The sequence below is a fragment of the Diabrotica undecimpunctata genome, chromosome 6, assembly GCF_040954645.1.
Source record: "Diabrotica undecimpunctata isolate CICGRU chromosome 6, icDiaUnde3, whole genome shotgun sequence".
NCBI classification, from domain to species: domain Eukaryota; kingdom Metazoa; phylum Arthropoda; class Insecta; order Coleoptera; family Chrysomelidae; genus Diabrotica; species Diabrotica undecimpunctata.
The window spans coordinates 42,144,521-42,161,439 of record NC_092808.1 but is presented as its reverse complement, the minus strand read 5'-3'; positions in this window follow the sequence as shown (position 1 = coordinate 42,161,439).

The following is a 16,919-nucleotide window of genomic DNA, read 5'->3' as shown; positions in this document are numbered from 1 at the left end:
CATCAGTAGTAGTGTTTTTCATCAAAGGAATAAACCTGATTTGCAATTGAGATCACAGCACTGCCGGAGCTTGTGTCAAGTGAGCGGGCGTGTCGTGTTCTTGTACGCTGGAAAACAGGCAAGGCTCCTTATCGTAACATTGAATGTTCTTTTGTATACATATATGATACTTAAATATAACTTAAGTGAACATTTTTTACTAATAAGTTATTTTTTTTAAGTGTTATTTTAAAAAATACAAATTGAAATTTCAAAAAATACGTACCTATAAAAGAAAAGAACTAGAATTTTTAAAGAAAACTTTGTGTTCCACTCAACAAAATAAAAAAAAATGGTGGAAATAATATTGGAACAATAATGGGAAATAATAATAATGAGATTTTAATCTTAGTTTACATAATTAGAATAATTTATTGCACAAATTATTGCACAAATTAAAACGTCTTAGACCTGCAGCCTTTTATTATTATTTATAGTTTCGTAAAAATTTTAAAAATCACATTATCACTGTGTCCATTAATTTTAGTCATATTATTTTTGTAATTTGATTTTCAAACTTAACCTTTTAGTACTAAATATTATTGTGAAAAGTAACTTCTTATTTTAACATTAAGTGTTTAAATAAGTTCATTTTAAAATTAAAGCTTAATTAAGTTTATTACAGTTTTTGACACTCCCTGAAACTATAAAATTAGGGATTATTCAAATTTGCTTTTGCTTTTTATATAAATGAAAAACTATGATATATATGTAGATATGATATTTTGTTAAGTATAACTCGTCAATCACGCTTTTCGATAGTATGGATATTTCATATGTCTCATCATTCAATTTATAGAAAATAAATCACAGCGCTATAAGTTCTATACTGAAATAATATAGGTCATCAATTTAGACATTCATAAATTCCTAAAATTATTCTCTCCATTGCCCTTTCCGCAACTTGTAGTTTACTCACTGTTGTTTTTGTGAGTGTTAGGGTTTCTTCGCCGTAGGTGATTACTGGCAAAATACACTGATTAAATAATTTTCTTTTCAGACACATTGGAATCTTAGACTCAAAAATATCCTTCATCTTTCCAAATGCAGCCCAAGCGAGGTTTATTCTTCTTTTCAGCTCGATTGTTTGGTTGTCTCGACTTATTCTGATCTCATGGCCCAAGTATTTATAGGAGTCAACTGGCTCAATATCAAATCTTTGTCTTCTACTGAGATGTTTTGGTCAAACTATGGTTTGGCATGGTCAAAATAAAAGTGGTTAAGATAGGTACAGTTTGAATTTTTTTTTTTCATTAGATTTAAGAATGCCATCAAACACACCAAAACTCTATTGACGTACATGTATCAGAGTAAATAGCGAGACAAAATATTTTCCAGAATGCAAAAATAGTTTTGTTAGTGTTTGACTAGACAGCATGCAAATTATGTACAGTTTTTTAGAGATATTAGAACATTAATAAAGAAACTAAAATTGAAAAATTTTAAATCTACAGCTGAAGAAAATTTAAGCTCTTCAATATCAGAATTAAAAAACATTAATTTTAAGTAGTTTAATAAACAAACTTGTTATACCGTGTTTTTCAACTTATTTTATAAAGGACCTAAAACTATAGCATTATTCTGTCTATCCAGGTATAATTTAAGTCAACGTATTATGTATCTAGTGTCAGTGCACTAACGTAACAAAGTGAAGTAAGTGTCACGAAAATTAAACTTGGATGCGAAAATGCTACACAACCCCCATGTAATAACGAAGGCTGGACAAGTAGAAGCAGTTTTTGTTTGGGACAAAAAAAAATTATATGTAGGAGCAATAGTATCATTTATTGGCAATGGTAACAGCGCCAGTATTATAAAGCAGCAAGAAGGATATTAAAGTATCTTGAGGTTCCAGCAAATCAAACAAAAAAGATAACAATATATATCCAAGAAATATTCTAGTTCTTAACAAACATGTAGCAAAAACACTAAAGTTCAGCACTGTAGCAAATATTCTTAACACTGTTCATTTAACACTGGAAATGTGACTTGAAGAGTCCATACCAGGTACAGTTCGTTGGCTCGTATGCACAACGATCAATTACAGATTTCTAAAAAAAAAGGTTCTAACCAAACCAAAAAGGTAGAACCAGGCCAGTGTTATTGTTTCTGGTAGAAAAAATTGTCATCAAGTGCCACCAATCACGCACTTCGATGTTCATCGCCCTTCCTTCTGGAACATATCTTCTTCTTAAAGTGCCTATCCGTTCCGGACGTTGGCGATCATCATGGCTATCTTCACTTTGCTTATTGCAGCGCGGAACAGTTCAGTGGTAGTCGTGTTATACCACTTTCGCAAATTTTGAAGCCAGGAAATGCGTCTTCTTCCCGGTCCTCTCTTACCATTTACTTTCCCTTGGAGAATCAGCTGGAGAAGGCCGTAACGTTCTTGATTTCTCATTACATGACCTAGATATTCCAACTTTTTAGTTTTGACGGTCATGAGAATTTCACATTCTTTCCCCATTCTACGCAGGACCTCCACATTAGTAACTCTGTCAACCCAGGATATACGTAAGATGCGCCTATAACACCACATTTCGAAAGCTTCGAGCCGATTCATAGATGCAACAGTCAGTGTCCATGCTTCCATTCCGTAGAGCAGAACTGTGAATATGTAGCAGTTCAATAGACGGCATTTTGTTTTTAATGAAATGTCTCGACTGTTGAAAATAGTTCTCATTCTAACGAATGCTGCTTTTGCTTTTATTATTCGCTGTTTAATTTCTGTTGAGTGGTCCCATTGGCTATTTAAATTGGTGCCTAGATATGTATATTGCTCGACTCTTTCGATATTCTGTTGGTTGATTGTAAGTTGAGCGTTTAGTATTGGTTTTTTACTAATTGTCATAAATTTGGTTTTCTTTTCTTTTCTGGAACATATAATTAAATTTAATTGGTTGAGAAATGAAAACGTTTCATATAAAAGTTAATTTATCTTTAAATATGGGACATTTTCGGATCTCAAGTCAGTCAGTGTCAACACATGGTTTTACCCGTGTAGGGTAGCTCTCTAGAGCACTTTGCTCGAAGGGCTCTGAATCTTTCTAAGACTCTAAAGCTGAGTTTTTTTCTTCTTAGAAAGAATGTGTTTTATTTGCACCTCTAAAAAATAGGCTATGCACAAAAATGTAATCTGTTAAACGATATTAAAAAATCTCTAAAATGTTAATTTAATTTGACAAAAGCTAAACCCAAAATTTAATCTTATAAACTGGGTATATTGAAAGATTTAAGAAGACCAGAAAAGAAAAAGACAACTAAAATGTCAATTTATTTGACAAAGACTCAATACAAAAAATATTCAAATCTAAAGAGCTATAAAACAAAAAGAGAAATCAAACGATTTCTACTTAGCGAAACCGAATTCAAATCTTAACCACTGTGTTTCCTAAAATTTGCGAAACAAACAGCTGGATAAAATACTCGGCAAGGGAATCTAAAATTGCATTCCACATGCCGTTCATCCTGGTCAAAATTCGTAGTGAATTCAGTTTCTGGTACTTCAAACGAAGTAAATAACAAAAAAAAATATGACGGTATTAGATTTTTGTTTTGATACAGTGCAGCAACAACCACTGATACGTATTTCGACCTTCTTAGGTCTCTTCAGAACGGTATAGTCACTGCTATAGGGAGAGATTTTTGTTTTGGTTCAGAGCAGTGACTATACCGTTCTGAAGAGACCTAAGAAGGTCGAAATACGTATCAGCGGTTGTTGCTGCACTGTATCAAAACAAAAATCTAATACCGTCATTCTGTTTTGTTATTTACTTTGTTTGAAGTACCAGAAACTGAATTCACTACGAATTTTGACCAGGATGAACGGCTTGTGGAATGCAATTTTAGATTTCCTTGCCGAGTAATTTATCCAGCTGTTTGTTTCGCAAATTTTAGGAAACACAGTGGTTAAGATTTGAATTCGGTTTCGCTAAGTAGAAATCGTTTGATTTCTCTTTTTGTTTTTAGATGGCGTAGTTACGTCCGTATATAGTTATTTTAATAACTATTGTCTAGGACGGGAAAAATTTTTGTTTTGGTTCAGAGCAGTGACTATACCGTTCTGAAGAGACCTAAGAAGGTCGAAATACGTAACAGCGGTTGTTGCTGCACTGTATCAAAACAAAAATCTAATACCGTCATTCTCTAAAGAGCTATATTTACAGATTTCCGAAAAATCGAATTTAAAAATTAGCAATTCTATAATCGGTCGAAATAGAATGAAAATAAAAATTAATAACAGTCTGACACTTATTAAAATTTAAATTATCCAGAATCAAATCACTGATTTTTTTCTTTGGTTATTACACATAAACAAATTTACAACATAATTTAAACAAATATCTACCAACTAAGTGGACGGTAGTGTGGACGGCAACGGTGTACTAAGCAGATAATCAGATAAAAGTAAATATATTTTTCTCCTACTAAAATCCCAAATATTGCGATTAGTAGCGAAAAATAATTTACGGTTTGTTTACATATGTGAATTTAAAAAGGCTCCGTAATACCACAGTGAGAAATTTCTGGAAAAAAAACTCGCTTTCGGTAAAAACTAGTGTTTGAAGTGATAAAAGTAAGTAAGGTTATTTACAATAATTCGAAACAGTCATACTGGAAGAACTCTGGCCGTTAGTTTTGCGACGTTGCTAAAGTTAAAAATAGTTCTGCAAACTGATGACTGATAGGAACTGGATTTCTGAGCGGTTGAAGCGAATCTAGTTCCTTTCGCGGTACTTAGAAACATATATAATGTACACTGACAGTGATGATAACGCGTCAGAAGGCAAGAAGAGAAAAGATAGAGGGTCAACTTCACCTTTCCTGCAGAGCAAAAAAACTGCCAGAACCCCAAGCAAAAGAAAACCAAAGGAAGAAGATTCAGAGGATTTGGAAGACGTTATAAACATGTTCAAGAAGATGATGGGAGAACTGAAAGAAATCAGGAATGAAAATAAGGAATATAGAGAAGAGATGATAGCGCTGAAAACAGAAAATATAAAGATAAATCAGGAATTGGAAGAAACAAAAAACAAATTAACCCAGGTTGAAAACAAAGTAGAAAGCATTGAAAAACAGATGAAAAGAAATAACATAGTAATTACGGGTCTACCAATAAACGCAACAGATGAAACACTCTTAAAAAATAACGTAAAAGATTTTATACAAAAGCACCTAAAAGAGGATGTCGAAATAGAATCGGCAACAATATATGTCTGGTACAAATAAAGGATTATGGCAAAAAACTTAAGGTAATGAAAGAAAAAAGCAAACTCAGATTTCTTACTGGAGAAAAGATCTTCATCAACGATGACCTGACCGAAAAAGAAAGACACATGAGGCAGGAAATCGTAAATAAAAACAAGGAATTAAGAGCTGAAGGTAGAAATGTAAATATAGGGTACAGAGAACTAACTGGTATAAATTGGGTATGGGCCGGAAATGGTACTTTCAAACGAGAAAATTCTGGAAATATGGACCCAAAAAACGGCATATAGTAGTGAAAAAAGGAAAAGATGGCCCATTATGCCAACGGACCCTAGCGATGAACAGGAAAATGAGTTTAAACATAAATAGCAAAATAAAAAATAAGAATATATACCTAAATATTGCGACATGGAATGTTCGAAGAGTATACGAGGAGAGAGCATTAATTAACCTAATAGAAGAACTAAAAAAATATAAAATACACATCTTAGCAATACAGGAAACACATTTAACTGGAAACAACGTTGAAAAGATTAGTCCATACACGTTTTATACAAGTGGAGGTAATAATAGGAATTTTGGAGTGGGTTTTCTGGTACATGAAGACGTGGAGCAGGTAAAACGATTCGTAGTAAAATCTGACAGAATGTGTGCAATTAGAATTAAAGGAAAAGAGAACATGATATCGTTGATAAATATACATGCTCCAACAGAAGAAAAAAAAGAAGAAGTGAAAGATGAATTCTATGAAGAATTAGAGTCATTGTGTGAAGAAATGCCCAGACAAGATACTACAATTATTATAGGTGACGTCAATGCAAAGATCGGAAGAGAAGATATATATAAAAACATAACAGGGGGTGAAAGTAAACATTTGAATACAAATGATAATGGACAGAGACTAATCACATTCGCAATTGAGAACAGGATGAAGATAATGAGTGCCCATTTTAGGAGAAAAAATATATATAAAGGAACGTGGAAAATTCCGGGGTCAAATGGAACTAATCAAATAGACCACATCTTAATACAAGAGAAGTTTGCGAATTTAATAACAAATGTGAAAACGTGCATAGGGGCTGACGTAGACTCAGATCATTTTTTGGTTAAAATTAATATGAGAAAAGCAATAATTAAAAAGCATAAACGGAAAAAGAAAGTGCAACGTAAATTTAACTTTGAAAAACTGCGAACATTTGAGGTAGAGCAGGACTATCAAAAGGATATACAAGAAACCTACGCCAAACAAGATAGTACTACTGTGAGTAACATACAACAAAAGTTCTTAAAAATGACAAACACTATAAAGGAAGCTACGTCGAAGAACATACCAAGAACAAAAAGATTTAGAAAAAACCACTGGTTCAATGACGAATGCAGAACAGAGTTAAAAAAGATCAGATTTGAGAATTAAAAGTTTACGTTCGCAAAAACAAGACGACCTAGAAAGGTATGCCGTACAACGAAAGAAAGTAAAGAGAATCCTAAGCGAGCGGAAACGAAAGTATATGGATAATAAAATTAAGCGCATTGAAGAAAATTACAAGAAAAATGAAATAAAAATTTTTTATAAAGAAGTAAAATACATTAAAACTGGGTACCAGGGAAGAACGATGAATGTAAAAGATAAGCAAGGAAACCTGATAGTGGATGAAGACCAAATATGTGAAAGGTGGAAAGAATATTTCGAAGAGATACTAAATGACGAAGTGACTACTGAAGAAAATTGTTATGTTCCTAGACCTCAAATAGTAATAGAAGAAATACCAAAGCCCACAAGAGAAGAAATTGAAGAAATAATAAAAGATATGAAAAACCAAAAAAGTCCCGGGGAGAGCGGCATTGTGGCAGAGAACATAAAATATGGAGGAGAGGTCTTAATAAACAAACTTGGTGAGCTAATACTAAAAGTATGGGATGCCGAAGAAATGCCTCAAGAATGGGATAGGTCGATTATAATTCCTATACACAAAAAGGGAGATAGAACTGAATGCGCAAACTATAGAGGAATATCCTTATTAGAAGTAATGTATAAAGTACTCGCCATACTAATTAAAAAACGATTAATATATATATATATATATATATATATATATATATATATATATATATATATATATATAGAGAGAGAGAGAGAGAGAGAGAGAAAAATCTAGGAGAATACCAGGGAGGATTTCGGAAAGAAAGATCAACAACCGATCAAATTTTTATGCTAAAACAAATCCTCATCAATTGCTATGAATACAATATTTCAGCACAAGTACTTTTCATTGATTACAAAGCTGCCTACGATACAATAGCCAGAAACAAGTTAATAGAAACACTAAAAGAATTCCAAGTGCCAGAAAAAATAATAAGATTGGTAAAAATGACAATCAGACAAACCATTTGTGCTGTTAGATGCAACGGTACAGTCTCAGAAGAATTCGAAGTGAAAAAAGGTGTTCGTCCAAGGAGACTCGTTGTCTACATTGCTATACAATATAGTTCTAGAAAAAATTGTATGGATTAGTGGGATAAATAGGTACGGAACTATTTTATACAAGAAGCACCAATGCTTAGCATACGCTGATGATGTCGTTCTCATTGTAAGAAATGGAAAAGAACTATCAAATATAACAAAAAGACTGATTCGGGAAAGATCTAAAATGGGAATGAAAGTTAATATTAATAAATCGAAATACATGGAGATCTCGAGCAAAAAAGGAATAAGCAACAGGAGATCCTTTAAATTGGAGGTGGAGAATGGATCAGTTGTAGAATTCGAGAAGGTGGATGAATATATGTACTTAGGTACTCTTATTGATCAGACATGTAAGAAAGAAACTGAAATCAACCTGAGTCTGACCAAGAGCAACAGGTGTGCTGGAGCCATGAGCAAAATAATTAAGGCCAAAGATGTATCTCGTAATACAAAAATAAGAGTATACAAAACTATAATTAGACCCACAATGCTATACGCTGCCGAGACATGGACTATGGACAAAACCGTACAGAATACATTGGAAGCATGGGAAAAAAAGATACTTCGCAGAATATTTGGTGGAAAAGTAGTAGAGGGAGAATGCAGAAGACGAACTAATGCAGAAGTGTATCATTTGTATGCTAAACCTACATAAACAAAAGTGGTGAAAAAACGTAGACTAGAATGGCTTGGCCATCTAAAAAGAATGCAAGGTAATAGACTAGTCAAGAATATTGCCTGGAGAGTACCTGAGGGCAAAAAAAAAGAGAGGAAGACCAAGAAAGAAATGGAGAGATGTAGTGATGGAAGATGTCAGAGAGATGGGAATCAGAGATTGGAAGCTGTTAGCTAAGAATAGAAAACGATGGAAATTATCCATCCAGCAATGGGCCTAAAAGGCCTGTTAACGCTGTACATACATACATCTATCAACTAACCTTCTTCTGGTAACTAACCTAATTAAGTGTGTGAATGGTAAAATAATAAAAAATAAAAAATATTCATTATCTAGAAAATAAGAAAAACAAAAACAGAAAATCAAGTTAGTGGATTCTTAATAAATTTTCGAAATTGTAATTTTGTTCCTGGGTTTATGCAGCTTACCGTGTTGGGAATCTAGGTCAAATCGGGCGCGACACGTTGTGGACGGAATTTTCTGACAGAGAAATAGCCAAGTTGAGGTAAAAAGAAGAAAAGCGTTGCTCCCACGTTCCAGCGCCCTTTAAGTATACAACGTGAAAATATCTATGAAATATCTGAATTTTGGATAAAGAGAAGATCAGGCCCACGTATAGATGACAATTAAGTGTAAAGAAAATTAAACCTGGATAGGAAGATCAAAATTCTACAAAACTATCATGCTATTAAATAGTATTAATAGCTAGTTACAATGAATTACTAAAAACAATTTTTGCTAATTACTGAAATATAAATTAAAAATTATGAATATGTAAACGTAACTTAACACATTTTTAAAGCGAAGCTTCTATACTGGCGTTGTAAAACTTTTTTTTCTCTATAGTAAAATGCTTAGACGAGCGTCACGGAACCAGCGTCACGAGAAGGCGTCACTTGTACCGTCACGAAAAAGCACTTCTACATATTGATTTACTAGCCTTAATCAATTCGTTTCTAGTCTTCATATATTTATTCTGAGCAGGTTGAAATTAAAAACTGCATCAAAAATAACTAACAAAATGCAGACATTAAATGAGATATAAACAATTACAAGAATATCCATCAATAAAAAATTCGATTTGTAAAGATTGTCAAAATTTAAAAGTCATGAACGTCATCCAATTATTAACAATATTGAATCATCATTTTAAATTTTTATGACACTTCTCGTTTTAAAATAATTTCATATAAATACAATTATTATTTTTAAAAAATTAATTTAGTTTATATAATAATTAAATTTAGTATCAAATGATATTTATTTATATTTTATTATTAATTTATTATTTCGTCTGAATTTGACAGGTCTGTCATGAGTAAACAAAGTATGATTTGTAAATACGTTAGCAGGTGGCGTTAGGAGCAAACATACTAATTTATTTGTTTAAAATATAAATGGTAAATAAATAATAAAATTATTTTATTCAATTTTAAGAATATTATTTAAATTTTAAATATTTTAATTAAATATTTAAATTATTTATTTAAGTTTTAAATAATACAGAAAACATAGTATGAAGCTTCGTCTACTGTACCGCCTACTGTATTATCTTTTGTTTTTCTAAATATTATTATTATTTGATTATTATTATTTGAAGGAAAGCAGGTGGTAGTTATCTGAAAATTTTCATTTATGACCTCCCGAACATAAATCAACTGGCTGATGAGAAATTACAAAATGGGTATTTCCAACAGTACAACAAGAACAATCAAATTTCAGTTTTAACTAGATTCATTATGTAGAAAATCTCAGAAACCGTATAACATAAAAGTCTCCAAAAATCTTACACACAGCTTTATTGTTTTGTAAAAAGAGCTAGTTTGCAGGTATCCTTAATTGGATAACATTTTTAAATTTTGTTTAATTTAAGTTAAATTTAAATAACATACTTTTGATGTTAAAAAAAAACAAGGTAAGTAGAGTAAAAAAGAGCCTCCTATAGAGCCTATAAAACCTATATTAGACCAATACTAAATTACAGAGTTTTCCTCTTTGCAACAAGCATCAAATGAGCAACTTAATGGGCACCGAAAGAAAAATCGTAAGAAAAATCGTGAATAAACGTTGATACTTTCCATCAGCATATGTTAACTGGCCAACAACCCTATAATTGAAAATCGTATTGTATTACTACGTTATAAGTATAAAGAGCTTCAATACCCGACCAAAATAGGTTCTTAAAAATCGTTGCTACCGCCGAGATCATGTACCCATTACATTTCGCATGTAAAAAGATTATTACGCCAGCTACGTTTCTAAACTTAGCAGACCACGAATTTTCTAATGAGTAATACAACGTCCTAGAAACTACACCTCTAAAATATCGCAGCTGATAAACTTAGTATAGCCAAAAACACTGATTCGAAGAGCTGTTTTTTCACATATATATATATATATATATATATATATATATATATATATATATATATATATATATATATATATATATATATATATATATATATTCAGTGATTTTACAGTAATCACTGCCTTCCCTCGCTCAACCGTTTCCATCTCTCTCTGTTGTCCCATTCTCCTTCGTTTAGGCCTCTCTTACTAATGGCGTCGTCTACTTCGTTCCTCCAGGATCTTCGGGGTCGTCCTCTTCTCCTCCTTCCTATGGGGCTCCATTCGGTTATTCTCTATATCCATCTGCTGTCGCTAGTTCTTCTTACATGTCCATACCACTTTAGTCTTTTTTGTTCTATATATGTTAGTATGACTGTTTCTATTGGTGTTTTTTGCTTTATTTCGTCATTACTTCTCCTATCCATTCTTGTTACTCTGCAGCATCTTCGCAGGCATTTCATCTCTATTGCTACTATCTTACTGCTGTTTTTCTTGTTTATGATCCAATTTTCAGCCCCATATGTCATAATACTTCGCACTAATGGTTTATAAATATGCGTTTTTGTCTTCATATTTAGGTGTCTATCCCACCATACTGAGTTAAGTTGTCGGATTGCTGTTCTTGTTCGTCCTAATCTTTGTGTAATTTCTTTCTCTGTTGTTGCCTTTTTCGTGATTATAAACCTCAAGTATTTGAATTTATCCTTTCCTTTGATTGTTACGTTGCCATCAAGCTGTAGATCTTCTATGTCTTCTTCACTTGTATATAGGTACTCTGTTTTCGCCAGGTTTATATCTAAGCCAGCGTTGGTATATGATTTTTGTAGTTTCTTCATCATGTAGCTGAGGTCGTCTTGGTCTTGTGCAATCAAGGCTTGCTGTTTTCTAAAATCTTGTATATCTGCTGACACTGCAGAAGTCCTTCTCTGGCAACTGGCAACTATCAAGATTAACTCAGACCTAACTATTTTCTCTTCCTCCTTTTCCTAGCACCTCTGCCACTCCCAAGAAGCTAGCGTAACTAGATCTCTCCTTCCGACTTCCGTTAGAAAAAGGGAAGCAGCCATACCTTGAAGAGGTAAAAGCCCAAGCGCGGTCGTCATAAGTAGTTCTGGTCTGATATTTTTAGAGCGGGACAAGAAAAAAAATGTCTGTCTAAAACGGGTAATAGGCTTTCACATAAATCTAGATCTGTTGGACTGAATATAGACTTGGGCTATAAACAAATGATCTTACAATCATAGTCTTTTAATCTACGATCTATATCACAGGGTAAAATACCAAGACTAAGGAAAATAGATAAACAGTACATTACAATGTCCAATTGAAACGTCAATTTATATTTAGCAAGGTTCTGAAACTACTTTCTTGTGGCATATCTAATTTAGAATTTGAAAAAAAAAAACGAAAAAAAAAATTCAGCGAAAATGTATAACCAAAAATTATATGTTATAAGGTTATCATTTGTACGTATGTAAATAGCTAAAAAAATCTGACGGCGGTGGAAGTATTAAATTCGGACTGTTTTGTGTGTTTTTTGTATTATATTTTTGTGTGAACTGTTATTGTGACTGTGTAATCTAAATTGTACACGGAGATTTGTGTTCTTTGTATCGTGTGTTGCATATGTATTGTAGGTGATGTTTTTTGACCTCCTGTGTCGCCGCTATTGCTGGTATATTCTTGTTGTTGACTTTTCCTTGTAGTACTGGCAATCAAAACCTGTTACATTTGACCGATGGGCTTAATACACATTTTTCTTTGGTAAGTAGGATGAGGGCCGCTTCTCTAACTTTTCTCTTTTGAATGTTTGTTTCTTTCGTAAGTATTAAGGCATCTTTTCATTGTAGTCTGTGTTCATTTTCCTAGATTTGTTTGCTTATCTGGGATTTCTTGAAGTCTATGTTCTAATGTTTTATATTTTATGCTCGTTTATCCTGGCTCTTAGTGATCGTGCAGTTTTTTCCACGTAAAATTGTTGCATTCACAGGATATTTTTATAGATGCAGCTTTTTTTTTCTTTTTTGTTTGTTGCTGGGTTTGGTGTTGGACAGGATAGATGTTGTGTGTTGGTTGCTTTAAATATTGTTGAGATGTTATTCATGTTAGCTTATCCTCGTTAGCTTTTCTCGTAAGCACTTTACATATGGTATTTTTGATATCTTTGATTCCCTTCTAGTGAGTGTTTTTAGTCTTGATCTTTGATATCTTTGAGTCCCTTCTTGTGAAATTCCTTGTTTATAAATGACAATGGGTAGTCACTTTTAGTCATGTCATAACCCTTATTAGCAAGTTTTTGTCCTCCTGAAATGTATTTTCGTTAGAGGACTTGGGTCTCTATCATATTATAGGGATTTGATAATTTATTTTTTGATGTTTACGTTGTAGCTGGAGTGGTAATTTAAATATGTTTTGGTGTGGGTTGATTTTCACTTTTCTTAAAATACAATTTTCTTCCAATTTGAGATGAAGTCCTCCTGGTGACAAACTTGTTTTAAATGTATAAGTGATGGTCTTTTGTCATCAAGATTACACAATTAAACGTTGAGAATTAAAATTAAGAATGTCCTTATTTAATGTTCAATTTTAAAATCAGTAATATTACTGTATATTAGCAATAAATTTAAACAACTAAATATGCTGAAGTTTAGTCCCTTCCAATTAACGAATCGTCCATTCATTATTTCGTAGATACTGTTGTCGAGTGCTCCTTTGACATTGAAAAATGCACTGAGAATTGTTTTTTAAGAAATTACTCCGTATCAGGAGGTCAGTGCATTTTCCAAAGAGGTTGCTGCTTTATACTCATACGGACCACCATAAAAAACGTATTTTAAACAATACACCATTCTTTACGTCCTATGAAGTAGCTATTTTAGATATAAATAACATCAGTCTTATCAGGGACTTAGCTTTATTCTGTCGAGTCTTCACATAAAAGCTACCTTTACAAGCCTTCATGCTTTTGGTATGAACCCCAAGCCTAAGCTACCCCAGACAGTCATTTTCCTTCGGTAGGAAAATTTGATAAATCCCATCCGGACCCTATAACATGTATGGCTTAAATAAGTTTATTGTCCATTTGATTTTGTCCTGATCGACCACTTTTGCCACACGTCAGTTTCTCTTCAAACCTTCAGCTCAGGGTGCTGCCAAGTGTCGACTGGTATCAATATTGTTATAAATCAGGAAAATGCAGCGTGAGAAGATCTTTCAGGGTCTCTTCACCGTTATGAGTGCATTCACTTGACTGAGTGAAATTATAATTTTATCTAGCCTTGACCTTTTTACAGTCTACAGACTTCTCCACGATTCTCTTTTTATATTCGTCCTATCGAAAATTTATTCACAATATCAATTAGTAACGAAATTCTACAGAGCAATTTCATGAGGCAGAAGACAATTTTCTGTTAAAGAAAAGGTGCTATAAAGATAAAAGAAAACTGCGAATCAGGAGTTAATAAAACGTTTCAGAGGATAGATTTGATCGAAAGCTGATAGTTGTTCAGTCAATGAGTAACCACATTGCTCTTCCAGTTATAAAATATATCAGACAATACTTATTGATAAATTACTGCTTTAATCTATTTCGTATTTACTGTTAGTAGTAACGATTTTATATTCCACTAGCACGGCTTTATTTATTTTAAAAAATTAAGGCATATCTCATAATATTCTAACAATAATATAGAAGCCATATCTCATAATATTCTAACAATAATATGAAAGATACTACATGTAAAACTTTGGTTCGTTTAGTCGTTGATTCATTGATCTTTAATTCCAATAACATAATAACGATAGCTATTTCTAGTCCGGCCCTTGGTATTCAAAAGGTCTGAAAAGGAAGGTTACAAAGCAAACAAGAGGCTGAGACCCAATCCGTAATAATGTTATTGACAAAGAAATTTAATGGCATATGGAATTTAATTCGATCCTCTCAAGGCAAAATACAATTATGTAACAGAAATTAAATGGGCGATTTAAATTACTTAGGGTGATAATAACATTTCTAGCTCCTTTATTAACAATCCCTTTGTGAATTAAGAATGCTATAAAATTAAGCGTATATTAAATGTAGAAAACAAGGCAGGCTAGATTATCTAGAATAGTACAATAGTTTCTTTATTCAAATAAAAGTATGCATTCATTATTTTCCTATTTTCTGTTACCTTTTGAGAGCTGTACATTTTCTTTTCTGAAAATCAGAATATGCTATTAAATATGTTCATATTTATTTGGTCTATATCTCATTTAATTAATTTGTCCTTTACATGTTTCAATATTTATCACAGTTACTTCTTTTTGAGGGAAATCTTTGTTCGGAATGTGAGTAATAATGAAAATCATATGTTTAAATATCTAGGCATCACATTATGTATCTACGAAAAGCTTGAAACTGAATTGGAAGATCAAGTGTGGTAGAAGATAATAGCAGATACTATGGTTTAAATGGTTCCTCATCCACTCGCAGACGACCAACAAAAATGAAACCAATTAGGAAGTAAATCTTCTTACCATTTAGAGCATCTTAAATCGTAATGATTTCCAACGTTGAAAGACCACCCACTTTACATGGGAAATAAAACCACAAGCGTTAACAATACTTAATTTAATGATTGATTTTTTACTACACTAAGTTGATATCTAGCCAAGGGTTTGTCATGTGAAGTTCTTTTATGTAAACCGCCCGTCACTGTTCAATCCACACTAGTCCGATAAACACTACACGAACACTGATACAATTTAAATTATACTAATACTACTTATTATTTTGAACCAAGGATATTTCTGCCGTGCTAACCAAGTAATATGCTACAATTATTACTAAGCGGAGTTATACAGAACTCAAACTAACAAAGAATCGACCCATTGGGTCTTAAACTAAATTTGTAAGTAAAGCGTCCAGCTTGGCTGGTATACAACGTGACACACTGAATATTTCAACGATACTCATCGATTGCCATGCCTAACTACCACTGAGGGGTTTGAGGGGAACCGGTTCTCGCTTTCTAACAGGGAATTAGTCGGAGAATTTATCTAGGTAGATTTTAAGAATTATTAGCTATTTAATGCAAGTGGCGTAGCAACGCTTGGATACATTTCTTACTGAAATTTATCCAAAGTGAATAGAGCAAACAGAGCCGCAGGTTGCCTGAATGAAACAATATAGAGAAATAAAAACTCGGGAAATAAATGAAAGGCAGGATTCACAAAACAGTTATCAGACCAATAATGATATACATGGCAATAACACTACCTGACACAGAGAGGATAAAAAGGACTTTAGAAACAGCAGAGATCAAAACACTTAGAAAAATTGATGGTAAGACACTATGGGCCAGAGCTAGAAGTACACATATACGACGCAGATTCAAGGTGGAGAATATTAAGAACTAGATAAGAAATAGAAGAGTAGAATGAAACGATAATATAAGCCGAATGACAACAAATAAAGTAGTAAAGACGGCAAGAGATAGTTCCCCAATATGAAGAAGATCAGTAGAAAGACCACGAAAATGATAGAACGACAACTTACTGCAGGCACATTGAAAAAGAAGAATAATATATTTACGGTGTTCTGTTTGCTACATGTTTCACTGTTGATCAATTTTTTCTTCACGTATTTCTGGAGGCCCAAAATATTTTCACCCCTTTTCTACAAGGACATTGCTAATCGTTTCCCAATTTTTGTCCTGCCTTTCGTCTATTTCGGCTCAAAGTTTTCGTACAAATTCTATTTTTATCTCGTTGTTTTGTAGATTATCAATATTGAACTTTTTTCGTATAGGTCTGTTCGGTTCTTTTCTATTATAGCTATCTTATTGTAGCTATCTTTAATCCAACTTTGGCTATCCTCAGGTAGTGATTACTAGTGTTATGTCTTTATTAATTTATAATTTATTATATTGTTCTTATTTTAATTTAATAAAAAAACACAATAATTTATATCAATTTATTAAACCACTGTACAACAATTTATTTGACGAAGGATACAATTTAAATCGCAAGCGCGAGTCATCAAAATTAACTGTTCCTCTTCCAAATAAAATGTCCTGTTATATACGCCTGTACCGTTAAACTAGAAACGTCGACGGCCCTCTCGACTAGACGGCCAAATGGTAACGGCAAACTGGTATTTTCACATCGGCTTGTCTCCAGAAGGTTAAAATTGTTGTT